Source organism: Balaenoptera musculus, chromosome 11 (genome assembly GCF_009873245.2).
Source record: "Balaenoptera musculus isolate JJ_BM4_2016_0621 chromosome 11, mBalMus1.pri.v3, whole genome shotgun sequence".
Taxonomy (NCBI): Eukaryota; Metazoa; Chordata; class Mammalia; order Artiodactyla; family Balaenopteridae; genus Balaenoptera; species Balaenoptera musculus.
This window is the reverse complement of record NC_045795.1, coordinates 51355475-51369264: the sequence shown is the minus strand read 5'-3', so window position 1 is coordinate 51369264 and position 13790 is coordinate 51355475. Positions and strand designations below refer to the sequence as shown.

General features: G+C 49.3%; 1 protein-coding gene across 2 annotated transcripts in view; it reads left to right on the top strand.

Moving 5' to 3' along the window:
• OSBPL10 (oxysterol binding protein like 10) overlaps positions 1 to 13790 on the top strand; it is a 371839-nt gene that overhangs the window by 320156 nt on the left and 37893 nt on the right. The gene's annotated exons all lie outside the window — the stretch shown is intronic.

Here is a 13790-nt window from a genome sequence, read left to right as displayed (position 1 = left end):
CGTGAGCTGATATGTACACCCATCCTTCCCGGAAACATCGTCGGCACGAATCAAGCATCCTCTCATTGAGAGCATTGGTTCTCCTACCCTCAGCTTCTCCCTTGCCCACTTCTTGCTCTCAGGCAGATGTCAAAATGTGTAGCGACTCATTCTCTGGTGCTTCTGGTTTGGACAGTCTGTCTCCATCCAGGGTCTAATGTTGCTGGTTTTTAAGGCAGTTTTATGCAGGATACTTATCAAGTTGAAAAAAAAAAACACCAATAGTTTTATTTCTCAGAAATGAAGTACTTAATGTCAGAAGTTAAATTGTTTTTTAGTTTTAAAGACATTGGATTATAGCATGGTAAAATATTCAGTTAAATATCACCTACCATGGGGTATTTTTAAACACGCAAGAGGGATGTGTTTCATTATCGCCCTTTATGAATGGGATGAAGATTTATCGTTCAGGAACAGAGCATTTTTCAAATGTCTAGCAAGGTGACAGAAAGCCTGGCTTTGAGAGTCATCGTAGGACTATGTTATGCTGGAGAAATGGAAATTCTGTGCATCAGAATGATCTGAAAAAAGAAGAGACGATTTAATATTTAAAAGAGTGTGGGTCCTACCTGAGACATTCATACCTTAAAATTTACTGTGCTCTTTTTGTGCTAAATATGATAATCCCACAGTTTAAAAAAATGTATTTATTGAAGTATGGTTGATTTGCAATGTTAATTTCTGCTGTACAGCAAAGTGATTCAGTTATACATATATATATTCTTTTTCATATTCTTTTCCATTATGATTTATCATAGGATGTTGAATATAGTTCCCTGTGCTGTACAGTAGGACCTTGTTGTTTATCCATCCTGTATATCAATATAGTAGTTTGCATCTGCTAATCCCAAACTCCCAATCCTTCCCTCTCCCACCCTTCTCCCCCTTGGCAACCACAAGTCTGTTCTCTATGTCTGTGAGTCTGTTTCATAGATAAGTTCATTTGTGTCATATTTTAGATTCTACATATAAGTGATATCATATGATATTTGTCTTTCTGTGTCTGACTTACTTCACTTAGTATGATCATCTCTAGGTCCATCCCTGTTGCTGCAAATGACATTATTTCATTCTTTTTTATGGTTGAGTAGTGTTCCACTGTATATATCTACCACATCTTCTTTATCCATTCATCTGTCAATGGACGTTTGGGTTGTTTCCATGTCTTGGCTGTTGTAAATAGTGTTGCTGTGAACATTGGGGTGCGTGTATCTTTTCGAAATATGGTTTTAAACCCACAGGTCTGGTCATTAATAGTGCTCACTACAGAGTGTTTTCATTACCCTGGGATGATTACAGCTGTCTCACACATTTCCCCTTGACGTTTTCAATGAATTAAGCATTTGAGAGTGGGACAAAGCAGAGTATGATACTGTGATGGTTTTTAACGTAGAAGACATAGTAAGCCTCATCTGGATTTTATGGCAGTGAATAATATGAAAAAAAAATTGCTGCAATTACCCTCTTAGATCCCGAGTATCAATTCCCATTTGAATAAAAGTACAGGGAAAACTTCTTTTAATATCCGCTATCACAGTGGCTAGAAAAATCGTTGCACATAATGCAAATTACAAAGCAGAGAAAATGCCAGCTATTTGAGCCAAAATGTATTGAGTGGGATTTAGAGATTGTAGCTTTAACGGAGGCTTATTGGTGCTTCCTCACTGTAGAATTAAGAGCAGTGTTGTGGTTTTCTTTCTGGTTTATTTCTTTTTCTACAAGACACTAGATAGAGCCTGTTTTCTCTGAGATGCTTTTCCGTAAGTTTGTTAGTTTTTACTGAAATCAAGACATGATAGACAAATACCAGAGAGTTTTTAAGAGAAGTGAAGAATCTAAAATTGTCCAAGCTTGGGGTTGTTTCTAAAATTCCTAGCTTTTGATCTTCTTGTGGTACTAAATCATTGGATCTTCTGAGAGTCAGAAATTCCCAAAGGGGGTAGTAATCCAGAAACTCTACCCCTTGAAGTGAAATGGCGTAGATTTCCCTGATTTTGGTCCTTGAAGGCTGGGATGCGTCTGTGTGTGTATTGATATGTGCCTGGCACACAGGAGTCCCCTGTGAATGGTGTCTCTGGTGGCCTGGGCAGAGCGTTATCTGCAGAACAGTTTTAATGGGCTTTGCCTTTTCCATTATTCATGATGCAATCCCTTTTTGCCTGCAAAGAACAGTAAATGCCTCTTGCTTCCAATGACTTGTAAATCAAAACTATTCTGTGCGGCTTCCCTGGTGGCGCAGTGGTTGAGAATCCACCTGCCAATGCAGGGGACACGGGTTCGAGCCCTGGTCTGGGAAGATCCCACATGCCATGGAGCAACTAAGCTCGTGCGCCACAACTACTGAGCCTGCGCTCTAGAGCCCGTGAGCCACAACTGCTGAAGCCCACGTGCCACAACTGCCGAAGCCCGTGCACCTGGAGCCCGTGCTCTGCAACAGGAGAAGCCACTGCAATGAGAAGCCTGTGCACTGCAACGAAGAGTAGCCCCCGCTCGCCACAACTAGGGAAAACCTGTGCACAGCAACGAAGACCCCACGCAGCCAAAAATAAATAAATTAAAAATAAAAAACTATCCTGTGGTTTGTGGTGCCACTGGTTATCTCCTTTGAGTTATCATCCCCTCCCCAAATTTCCATTGGAGATAATCAATTGAGAATTTCTAAGCAAGAGGCAGAAAGGATGAAAATGGACAGATACAATTCAAAGTCAGAATTAAATGACCACCTGGTGTAACTACTGATTGCCCTCTTCCAGTCAAAGTTTATAGCTTTCTGATCCTGGGCCTCCCTGGTGGTGCAGTGGTTAAGAATCCGCCTGCCAATTCAGGGGACATGGGTTCAAGCCCTGGTCCGGGAAGATCCCACATGCTGTGGAGCAACTAAGCCCACGCGCCACAACTACTGAGCCCGCATGCCACAACTACTGAAGCCCGCGCGCCTAGAGCCTATGCTGCGCAGCAAGAAAGCCACCACAGTGAGAAGCCCGCGCGCCGCAACGAAGAGTAGCCCCCGCTCGCCGCAACTAGAGAAAGACCACACGTAGCAATGAAGACCCAACGTAGCCCCCCAAAAAATAAATAAATAAAACAAACAAAAAAGCAAAAACAAAAAAAAGTTTATAGCTTTCTGATCCTGTTTTTGGGCCATCAAGTGAAATTTCCAGAACCTGGTCTAATGTTGAGAAATACAATTTCCTTTTTCAACTTATGCCTACACAAGATTTTGATAGAAGTTGTCCATTTGTCCGTGTTTGACTCCCATGTCCACACTGGGCACTCAGGATTGGGTTTGGGGAATCAGAAGAGGCCAGTGACACACTTCCTGCTACATCTTTCCCGGGTGCCAGGCCTCTAACACGCCTGCTGCTTTTCTGGGCTGCTCCCTGGAGCCCCTATGGCCTGGGATCATTGGAGCAGCGGTTTCTCAAGTGCTGGCGTGCACCCCAATCACCCGGGGGGCTTGGTAACACTCAGGTTCTCCAGGGGGAGGGGAGGAGCTGGGCTGGAAGCCTACAGTGGGCGTATAGTTTCAGTTCTGCAAGATGAAAAAGTTCCAGGAATCTGTTGCCCAGCAATGTGAATAGAGTTGATACTACTGAACTGTACACTTAAAAATAGTTAAGGTGTTAGAAAAAAAAAGTAATTGAATATAAAGTGATTTGTCATAACTCATGGAACTACGCACTAAGGCCTGTACATTGCACCACATAGAAATTCTATTTCGATTCAAAAAATCAACATCAAAACACAAACATATCACAGGTCTGGGCCCCCATCCCCACAAACATAACACAGGTCTGGAAGTCTGGGATGGGGCCCAGACTTTGCATTTCTGTCAAGTTCCCAGCAATGCTGGGGCTGCAGGTTCGGGACCACGTGTTAGGCCTGATCCCGGGCTTCCCCCTGCTCCATTCTGCATCCCCTCCTTGCTTTGCATCCTTTTTCCCTGTGCCTGCCTCTAAGTACGAGCCCATGACTGCATAATGTGTGGAAGAGCAGGTGGTCTAGCAATTAGCAGCATCAGGTGTAGACTCTGAAAGGACCACTAAGGAGGTGCCATTGACTTTAGTCTCCTTGTGTTTATTTTCTGAATAGAGGCATTCACCATCTGCAGAATCAGAAGAAATCCATCACTCAGCACAAAACATAAATCATTAACAACTGTGGATATAGAAAGCCAGAATTCTGTTCTCGATGCGCATCCATGGTTACGAAAGAAGCAAATCACAGGGGGACCCCCCCCCCCGATATATCATTCCGTCGTCTTTTTGTTTCTTCGGTAAAGGTGCTTGTAAAATGGTTCATCTGTGGTTCAGTAGGAATTTTAGAGTTTTAAAATGACCTGTTCTCACTGAGCTTTTTATTGCCAAAATGTTAAGACAAGATAGGCAAGGCAGTAACCTGTGAACGACCCTGGCGAGGCCTCCGTGTGGGATGTTAGAGGAGGGAGGGATTCCCTCCGCCCCGGGGTCATCAGGGCATGGGTGCTCTTTCTGCAGAGAAATCACAAATGGTGGGAGGCATGGAAATGAGTTGGGGGGACATTTAAAGTGTAGAACTCGGGACTTCCCTGGTGGCGCAGTGGTTAAGACTCCGCGCTCCCAATGCAGGGGGCCTGGGTTCCATCCCTGGTCAGGGAACTAGATCCCACACGCATGCCGCAGCTGAGAGTTCGCATGCCACAACTAAGCAGCCTGTGAGCCGCAACTAAGGAGCCCACAAGCCGCAACTAAGACCCAGTGCAACCAAATAAATGAATAAATAAATATTAAAATAAAATAAAGTGTAGAACTTGTGCGATGATGAAAATATTTTCTTTGCCAACTGACCAATATGGTAGCCACCAGCCACCTGTGGCCGCTAAGTACTTACAGTGTGGCTGGTTAAATTGTATTTCATTTTAATTAATTTAAATAGCTACTTGTGGCTGGTGGCTACCGCGCCGGGCAGGGTAAGTCTAGGCTGGAGGAGGATTAGGTGAAGAGCAGGAGGGGATGTGACAACAAGGGTCTGGGGGAGCAAAGCCCGAAATGGTGGGCTGAGTGAGTGGATCGTTTTCTCTGGGCAATGGGATGGCCTTGAAGACTTTGAACAGAGAAGCGCATGTTTTGGGAAGATCATTCTAGTGGTGCACTATGAAACAGAGCGTAAGAGGAGGGGTCTGGAGCAGATGAGAATCTGGCAAGTGTTCGGATCCTGTGAGATGTGCCCGAGGCCCAGCGTGTGATGGCGGAGATGGGAGAGGGAAGGGATGTGTAAGCAGGTGGGTGTTGGGGTGCTGGGGCGCCGGGGAGGTGTCTGTGAACCTGCAGGCCTCAAACCTGGGTGACAAGGAGGATGGTGAGTGAAACAGAGAAGGCGGGGTGCTGCAGGGGGCCGTCGAGGTGTGGGAGGTGAGATGCTAATGGCTCTTTCCCACTTGAATGATGCTGCGTCTGAATCTCCTGAGCTCTCTCCTCTGTGGCTCCTGGTTGACTAAAATAATGCCACCTGTAGACATCGCGTCCAGTTTTGCTGCTGGCTCCATTTGCTCGCTCCAGAGCTTGCTTCTTCCTTCTGAACTGCCTGCCGCCGCCTTGCTGCTCCCCCGTGGCTCCTGCGGTGCTCACTGTTGACCCTGCAACTGGGAACTCACACCAGCCACTGTCCACACAGAGGCTGCAGGCCCAGGGGGACCCAGGCCGTGTCCTACGCCGTCTGTGCTCCTCTCCTGTGCCTCACGCGGAGCCTGATGGGTCTGTTTGTGGAATAAAGGGAAGGGGAGTGGGGGACATTCTCTGCCACTCCCAGTGCACGCCGTTCTCCCTCACGCTGAACCGTGACTGCAGGAAGCTTCCAGAACGGTTCTCAGTGCCCGTCACCCCTGTGACAGTCACACTGTGGCTTAATTAACAGGCCGTTCCTCGGGGCCTGGGTTATATTCTTCAGCCTTTTAGTGATCGTCAGTAGTTGCTCACTTCCAAAGGGGAAAGCCAAGTGTGTATTTACTCATTCAAGGAATATGTCAGTGTCAAGTCCTATCTTTGTTGATAGAGACACAACAGTGAACAAAACACAGCCTGGTTCTCGTGAGCTGACCTTCTCCAGGGGACAGAGGTGATCAATCAGCATATGATACGATCAGTGCCAGAAGGGAAGGAGCAGCGGGGGCGGGGGGGGGGCATGATGGGGAAGGTGGGGAGGATGGTTAGGTGACTCTTGAGTAGAGATCTGAGTGAAGGGAGAGAGGAAGCCATGCAGGAATCCAGGGGGAGAAGGGTGGTAACAGCAGGTGCAAAGGCCCTGAGGTAGACGCGCACTTCATGTGTTCTAGGAACAGAAAGTGGCTGGCGGGGCCTGAGGAGGGTGGGGGAGGGGTGCGGTGGGAAGGAAGGTAAGAGAAGCAGTGGGGCGAGATCACATGGGGCCTCGTGGGCCCCAATAAGAACTTTGATTCTGAAGGAAGTGGGGAGTGTTTTGAGCATGAGTTAGAGGATCTGCTTTATGACTGAAGATGCCTGCTGGCTGCTGTGAGGAGACCGAGGCCATAGAGCGGGTGTGGGAAACTTGCTGGGAAGCTGTTGCAGTAAATAAGCGAGAGCTGATGGTGGCCTGTGCCAGGGAGTGGAGGTTGTGAGAGCAGTCGGATTCCGGATGCAATTGTCAGGGTTTGCTGGGGGCTGTGGTGTGGGTGGAACGTGAGGAAGACTGGAGTCAGGGGTGGTGCTGAGACTTTTGGCCGAGTGGCTGGAAAAATGAAGTTGCCATTTCCTGAGACAGAGGATCACGTTTTGGAGGTGTGAGTTGAAAGGTGTGTTTTGGATGTATTATGTTTAATATGCCTATTAGGTAGTGTGTTAATTTTCTATTGCTGCTGTAGCAAATTATCACAGACTTATTGGTTTAAAACAATGCAAACTGATCGTCTTATAGTTCTGTAGGTCAGAAGTCCGACATAGGTCTCACGGAGCTAAAATCGAGGTTTTTCTTGGAGGCTCTAGGGGAGACTCAATTTCCTTGCCTTTTCCAGCTGCCAGAGGCTGCCTGCTTTCTTTGGCTTGTGGCTCCTTCCTCCATCTTCAAAGCCAGCAATGCTGCATGTCTGACCAGTTTCCATGGGTACATCTCCTCCTTCTGACCACAGCCAGGAAAGAGTCTCGAACTTTAGGGATTTCTGTGATTCTGGTGGATCTATCTGGATAACCCAGGATACTTACCCTGATTCCAGGCTTTAATCACATCTGTAAAGCCACTTTTTCATGTAAAGTAACATATTCACAGGTTCCAGGAATTAGCACGTGGACGTGTCTGGGAGTCCGTTGTTCTGCCTAATAGCTCAGGGTGTGTGGATAGACACTTGGACACACAAAGCTGGAAGTCAGGGGAGAAGGCTGAACTTGAGATATAAACTTAGAAGCCATCAGTGTACAAGTGGTTTAAAGCCACAGCATCAATCACATGGGCTTTCCAAGGGAGTGAGTCTAGTCCTAAGGTCAAAGCCACATACAGTCTGGGCTGAGCCAAACCTCCCTGTCACATCACTCTGGTTGCAAGGGCCCCGCCTTTCTCTGCCGCCCTAAGCGCTGCTCCTTGGTGAGACTCAGGCCAGAGTCTGGCTCTGCACACGTCACCTTCCTTCTGGCCTTCTTTGACTTTGCATCATGTGCCCTTTTATTATTTTTTTTAATTTTAAAATAACAGCTTTATTGAGATATAATTCACATGCCATGTCAATTCACCCATTTGAAGTGTGCCATCCCGTGGATTTGAGGGTGCTGCCAGCTGTGTACCACCAGCACCACAGTCAGCTTTAGGATATTTTCATCACCCCAAAAGGAACCTTACCTCTTAGCTGTCACCTCAAATCCCCCCGTCCTTCCAGCCCCCACCAACCACTAATCTACTTTCTGTCCCTGTAGATTGGCCTGTTCTGGGCATCTCATATAAGTGGGATCATGTCATATGTGGTCTTCTGTGACTGGCTGGCCTTCTCATTTTCAGTCTGGATTTTGTCCTTGCACGCTCCAGTTTTCCCAATTTTTCTTTAGTTTTATTCATTCAGTCCTTACAATGTGTTTTTTTTTTTAACTGAGCAGCTATTATAAAACCAGGCTTTGTGTTGGGATTCTAGAAATGAAAGCCTGAGTAAGACAGGCTTCCCGTCATCACGGAGCTTTGAGTTGGGGGAGCTGACAACCCCATGGCTGTCAGTCTCCCCTCCTGAGCTCCCGGCTGATGTTGCTGCTGGGTCAGGGCATTCTTCCTCCCAGGTCCTGGAGGAGGCTTCTAATCCACATCGACCCAGAGCCCTAAGCAGCCAGCCCCGATCATCAGTGTTCCTGTACCAAAAGAGAGCTGACGGTCCTGCTGCGACGGGAAAGCAGATAGATGGGCAGTTGCATAAATACAGTTGGGCAAGTGCCGAGCTGGGCGCGGACGGGTGCTTAGGGATTCCTGGTTAGGATGGAGGCATCGCCTCTGCCCCCGTGAAGCATAGTTGAACTAAGTCTCGAATGATGAGTTGGGAACTTACCAGTCCCACCCAGGGCTGGAGAAAGAAAGGTCCTCCAACAGATCCCCGCTGGTTGAATGCAGAGACCGTGGCTTAAGACTGCATCCTTCTGTCTTCAGTATCTCATGCGGTGCTTTGAGTTCGAGGAGGCTGGTGCAATGGTAACTCGTTCAGGCCTGGTGACTGCTTACCCTTCAGCCCACCCCAAGAAGGAGTGGGGGGGGGGTCCTTTTATGTCTTAAACCACCACTTTTCCTCTTTCCAGAGGCCAGGAGGGCTAGGATGGGTCTCAGGGAATTTCTTCCCTACCTTTCCTGGGTAGCCTTGGATGGCAGGCACCCCCGTCCTGTCACTCCCTGCAGACCACAGCAGGTCTCCTGAGGCCAGAGGATGGCCTGCACCCTCCGATTCACTGTCCTGGCTACTGTGTGTTTGTCCCATGTGGTTCCCGGATCTGCATGTGACTCTTGGCTGAGATTTGTTGGAGGGTGGATTTCTATGAATCCCTTCCTGCTGCAGCCCCAGGTCCAGGAAGTGATGCTACCTCGTGGTCAGGGCCATGGACTATTTGGGGGGCCTGGACCTTTGCAGCCCCAGAACCCTCGGTGTCATCATTGCTGGGGAGGGCCTGGGAGACAGCATGGGCGGCATCCTGCAGCTTGCAGAAGGATGCTGCCGGGATGGGAACGAGCACAAGCAGGGGTGGTGGGCACTTCAGCTGTGGTTTCTAGATCCCCGTGGCCGCAGGTCCACCATGTGCCCATGAGGATGCCGCAGCCTCACGAGAGCAGCAGGCTTTTGCTCAGTGTTCCCTCTGCACCCACTTCCCGTGCCCTGACTTCCCCGGGCCTCTCCGCAGCCCTCCAGGGGGTGGGTGGTACCATCTCCACTTCACAGGTGAGGAGACAGCCTGCCAGGTGGAAGGTGGCGGGTTCAGGATTTATGTCCAGGGCCGTCTCTCTGCAGCCGCCGCGCAGAGCTCTCCCTGGATGCTTTGCTGCCTTGCAGAGCTGTGGTGATGCATCCTCTTTCTTCTCCTTCTCGTGACCTTTATCCCCATCCTCAGGGGCTTCCTGTGAGTTGGGAAGCGTGACCCGTGCTGCTGGTGCCACCCAGGACTAGGGCACGGTGGGCGTGCCCCTTCACCCCGCAGAGCTTTGCTGAGCCCTCGGCCCGGCTGTGAATTCAGTGCTGGGCTGGGCTGGAAAGGGCTGGACTTTTGCTGATGGAGAAAAGGCCATAAAGCACTGGATGCGGCGCCGGCACTTTGCTTGACCCACCACGCTGGCACCCTCCCCTTGATTCCCGGTGCCCACATGCCTGGGCCAGGGGTCCTGCTGATGTGCTTCCAAAACCTCAACTGCAAAATAATCACCTCCCCCTTTGTTTGCTGCTGCTGCTTCCTTTTTCCTTTGCGGTGCTTTCTTGAGGTTTCCTTTGCTCCTTCGCAATTCCTTTCTTTTCTGCTTTCATTTAAAATGATTTTCAAGTAGACACACGGATGCTGGAAAAGGGCTGGCGATTCTCCTCCCTCTGAATGCTTACCTCATGTGTCTTGAAAGGAACGCTTTTTGAATCTTCTTGGTGTGATGTTCCCGATGACCTTGGCTGATGATGAATGTACCCCCGCCCTCCACCCCCCTCCCCGGAAGCAACTTCCTTCTGCCTTCCAGGATGTGTTTGATTTAAAATTAACCTTTCTGCAGGTCGGCCCCTTTGCTCAGGACGAGCATCTGTCCTTGCAGTCTGTGAGAGCCAAGTGTGGTAAATGTGTATGTATGTGTGGGTAGAGCCAGAAAGCCAGCGCGTCCACTGGGAGGTGGCAGAAGGATTATGATGGCAGTGGCAGCCAACTCAGTGCCCCCCAGATGGCAGCTGGGACCAGCAGGCTGCTTGGACATGCTTGTACTTGAACCTGTCAAGGATAAGAGCCAACTTCTCCGTCAGGTCCCCCCCGCCCCGCCACAGTGGCCTCATTGTACCTACCTCCAAATGGCCAGATAAGGTCCCCTAACTAAGGGAGTGGCCTCCGAGGCACAGTCGGTGGCCTGGCTTCGACGTGGCTCCGCAGAGAGGACGGTACATGTGAGGAGCCTTCAGCTGCCGCCCTGCATCAGGGCCGAGGGGCGTCAGCCGGACCAGACACCATCCGAAGACGTGTGTCCGACGGCAGCCCTCTGGCATGACTTGTGACCAGAGACAAGCATCCATCCGTTCCGACCGAGAGCCCTTCCACCGAGCAAGGATGGCCTGCTTTTGGGGAATTAGAGACACGCACGAGAGAGACTCGTCTGGAGGAGAAACCCCGCCTGTGCTGAGCGTGGGGAGAACAGTAGGTCCCCGGGAGCAACCAGTGCACGTTCAGAGGACAAACTTCACGTCTGTGTCTGTCCTCGGGAGATAATTGTTCCAAGTGCGTGGTAGGGAGGGCCGTGCACTTGACAGTCACGGGGTAGACGTTTCCTATTGGGGAATGAGGGCCAGAAATTACTGATGGAATTTGCTGGACGGCTGGCTGTCTTTGGGGGCTCCAGGCTCTGCTGAGGCTATTGATTTGAGCCCCAAGTTGGACTGTGTCCTCGGATCCAGCTGTGCCAGTTCTCGTGACCTTGGGCTGTCAGGCGGGGCTTCTTAGGGTTTATTGATAAAATGTTATTGATATGAAGATGCGCTCTGAGGACCAAGTAGTGGTTGTGATAACTTGGTTAAATACACTGTGAATATTGAGATGAAAAAATGACTAGAAATTAAAGAGGCAGTAATATCATTATCATTAGAACCAAAAAAAAATTGGTTTGGTTGTTGGTCCCTGGGTACTTGTACCTCTTAGACACTCAGACCCTCTTGCTTTTCTTCCAGTATTCACTGCATTTCCTTTTTTTGGTCCCCTTGGTCTGTCTCCATGTACCCACCCTCCCAGTCTCTCTGACCCCCTAAGCTCTGTGCATGTTTCACGTTCCTATTTTTCCTAAAACCTCTTATTCTCTGGAAGACCAGCTTCTCTTTGACTTTTATCCCCTAGTGAGCAAAAGCAGGCTCACCCTGGTGGCCGTGATTGCATGTCATTGCATGTTCTGTGTAGTTGTGGGCTTGAGAAGCGCGTCGCCTAGGAGGACACGTCATTTCCTGGTTACTCTTCTTCCTGCTGCTGTGATACAGGCATTGCTCTCATTTGAGGGTGTCTGAGGGTGGTGACGCTCTGGGTCTTCTTCCCCGCTGTCCACCTTTCGCTGGTCCCCAGAATACCAGAGAGTCTTCTTGACATGGCTGGGTTCCCCCCTTTTCCTGTAAGGACGATATCTGGGCTACGTTGGGTTCTTGCATTCAATGCCAAGGTTCTTTGGGATGGCTCAGCCCAGCCGTGCCTCCACGCCAAGGTACCAGTGTGCGGGGAGAGATGCCAGGCTTTTAAAAACGATTGAGGTGAAGTGTGTCCGCTGCCAGAGAACATTCTTTCTCTAGCTGGCTTTGTATCTTGGTCAGGGAGAATTTCAGGAGAGGGGTGGCTAACTTGAGCTCAGTGGATTATGTTTTTCTGTTGAAGACGTTGTTTAGTTAAGAATACCTCTTCCAGGATGCTTATTTACCTGGCAGAAGATGGCTATAGGAGTCCATCCTGATCCTTGCTGGAAGAGACCCCTCACACCTGCATGTCTGGGTTTTCAGGGCTCTTTGTGGAGCTGCTCCCCGCCCAACAGTGAAAAGGCTTTTTGGAAGGCTGGGTAATGCACAGGCCTCTCTCTAATGCTTTGAGTCTCAGGGTTTAGCCCTTTAAGACATTAGGTTAAAGAGGATGTTAGTACAATAGATCCAGCTGCTTATACTGGCCCCAGCTGTCTGAGGACCAGGTCTCGGTTAAGAAAGAAGGAGAGATCGTTGTGAAGAGAGATGTACACCGTCTGAGGAAGGGAAAATAGGAGCGAGGCCTGGGAAGGGGGGGTGGATTTGGGAGCGTGGGGTGGAGTGAGGCCTCCAACAGGGAATTGAATGGACTCTAAAGATAAATGTCTGTTTCCTGGGTCTTTTTTTTCTGGAACTGACTCCAACTGTAATTAAATCACATATGTGTATTGAATAAAAGACGTTGGAATTTCAGTCTTGCTTGGAATTTGCATTTATATTAAAGAATTAAAATTTTGTGCAAAAGAAGAGAAGCTAACAAAGTTCAGTGTCTCCCCTACACCGGTGTCCCCCCTTGACAAGACTGCTGGACCCACATAAACCTAACTCAAGTCACGGTGTTGCTTCTGGCTTTGGTCCTCGGCCCGTGGAGGAGCTGCCCCCTATCAGATAAGGAGTAGAGGTTGGTGATGAGGCAGGGACACGTCTGCAGATGCTGGGACCGTCTTTGATTCGACCACTTCCCACCCTGGGAGCCCATCTCTCTTCCATGACCCTTCAGACCTTGAGACCCTGCAGACCTTGCGAGGCCTGAGGTCAGCCCCGGGCAGATACCCTTCTAAGAATCCAAGGAGAGCAGGACCCTCTCTCCATAAAAAGCCCAGACACACAATTTGTATATGAAATGTCAAGGGTATGGGTAGGTATCTTAACGAGTGTCCACGGGGCCCAGGTTAAGAATCCTTGCTTTAGGGCCCAGGTCACTGCTGAGCTACCGGGGGTGCCCCTGGACCCCAGCTGCCAGGTGGCCTTTTCCTGTCCATCACCTTTGCTTGTCCGTCCCCCCCATTTGCTAACAAGGCAAGAGTCACTGGATTGTTGTAGCACGCCATGTCCTGCGGTACTCATGTGGTAGAAATACTGAGTCATAATTTTTTTGTTTTTATTAAAAACCTCTTTTTTCCAAAGCCCGCTTCTCTTTACAACATATTCTAATTCCATTTTATCTTCAAGTTTGCGTACATTTTTACGGTTCGGGCTGGCTCATTTGCAGAGCTCTCTGGGGAACGGCAGTATTTAAAGATTCTTCTTGCTTGAGTCTTAGGAACTTTCTCAGCGTTATAAAGCCATTTCTTACTTTCAGTTTTCTTCTGCGGTGGAGAAAGACCGTTCTGCCACCTTTGGTCACCTCGGGACGGTTGCCATCACTTTACAAGCAGAAATCCCTTGGTATTGGAGGGTGTGGGCATACAGGGGCACCCAGGAGAGGAGCAGAACTTGATGAGCGGGAGGGTGAGGATGTGATGAGCACGTGGGCCTGACTGTGGAAAGCAGACTTGGATCCACTGACCGTTACCGTTGTTGTGGATTTCACATCAGAACAGCAGAATCTGCAAACCCTTGACCCTAAAAGGGAAGGTGT